Source organism: Nothobranchius furzeri, chromosome 3 (genome assembly GCF_043380555.1).
Source record: "Nothobranchius furzeri strain GRZ-AD chromosome 3, NfurGRZ-RIMD1, whole genome shotgun sequence".
Classification (NCBI taxonomy): Eukaryota; Metazoa; Chordata; class Actinopteri; order Cyprinodontiformes; family Nothobranchiidae; genus Nothobranchius; species Nothobranchius furzeri.
In genome coordinates, this window is record NC_091743.1 from 80,709,221 (window position 1) to 80,710,978 (window position 1,758).

The following is a 1,758-nucleotide window of genomic DNA, read 5'->3' on the forward strand; positions in this document are numbered from 1 at the left end:
ACTCCATGGATTTTCTCATTTGTTTTACAAAAGCACTTCCTTTAATTTCTCCACCTCACCCACAAGTACCTCAATTTCTGCCTCTGTGAAATAGCGCTTCCTTGATCTGCCTTGATCTACGGTCGCCATGTCATTGGCGGAGCGCTGCAACAGCCGGCTTATGTATATGCATGAGGTCCACAAGGCACTTTGCATTAACTGTTTATGGCAGTAAGCGGGCGTGGTGAGGGTGGCATGTGACTAAAATGCAGCTGAGAACTTTCTAGATAGTTTCTGATTTATGAAGTGGATATTGTGTGCAGCTGTCACGTTAAGAGGATGGGTTGGACCCAAAATGCAGTAACCCAGGATGACACGAGGCAGAAGTGGATATGAAGGAAAAATCCTTTTATTTAGGAGGCTGGGCATAAATCCAAAAGCAACGCTGGCAAAAGGCAAAACAGAAGCTCTATCATGAGCAAGCTCAGGAGAACACTTGAGACGGACAAAATCAACACTGACAACGACAATGGACCGACAAGATCAATGAGACAAGGAGAGGCTTTATACACAGGGGCTGGAGTGATAGGAGACGAGGAGCAGGTGTGTGGAGAACTGCAACAGGTGAAATCACTAATGAGGAGAGGAGCAGAGCAAGACACCAGACCTGACTGGGAAGGACAAACAAACACACACACACACACACACACACACACACACACACACACACACACACACACACACACACACACACACACACACACACACACACACACATACACATACTGACACACACATAAACTCACACACACATATACTGAGCTGGGGAACAAGAGGCTGGAGCTACAACTAAAGGGGCTGAGGATGACTGGATGACACAGGACCTGGGAGGAAGGATTTTAAACAGCTACAACATAAGACACATAACAGAGATGCAGACAAAGGACACATGAGGGCGCTAAGAGAACACAAAAGGGAATCCAGAGGGATGGAGAAACATTAGGAGACACATGGGGAAAGACGCAGACAAAGGACACATGAGGGCGCCATGAAACACAAAAGGAGAACCTGGAGTGGGAACTGGAGGGGCTGGGGAACAAAGGGACACAGAACATGACAGCAGCTGTAAAACCTACTTGGTGCAAGTACTTTTTTTTTGCTGAGCTTTAGTACGGTTTTAGTAAGGATTCTTTGTAATGTTTGATAAATGAGACCCCTGGAAACTTTAAAACTAAAAGTCACGTGCAGATAAATGTACATCATTTCCTGTTAAACCCCTCGTAAGCGACGTAAATTGATCAGATAAGCCACCGACATTTTTAGAAATATAAAGCTGTTTTTCTCCTTGCTTATAATTGTGTGGACTTCACACATGGTGCTGCCCTTCCCTTGTGATTTTTTGACTTTGGGGGAGTAGCGGCATGGAATGCCTTCAGTTTCATTTCACGTCTTAAACACTCTCGGTTGGGATTGAGCTTGTGGTTAAAACACTGCTATTATGTTTTGTGCCACTTTCACGTTCAGTGGAAAGAAGGGGTGAGTCTGTTGAGGAGCACTTGGGCCATCACCTGTTCAGAGTCAGGGACCTAAAAACGCTTTTGCAGTATGCTTTGGGTCATTGTCCATCTGCACTGTGATGCGCCGTCTAATGAGTTCTGAGGCATTTGGCTGAATATGAGCAGATAATATTATCCAAAACACTTCAGAATTCATCGTGCTGCTTTTGTCAGCAGTCACATCATCAATAAATACAAGAGAACCAGTTCCACTGGCAGCCAT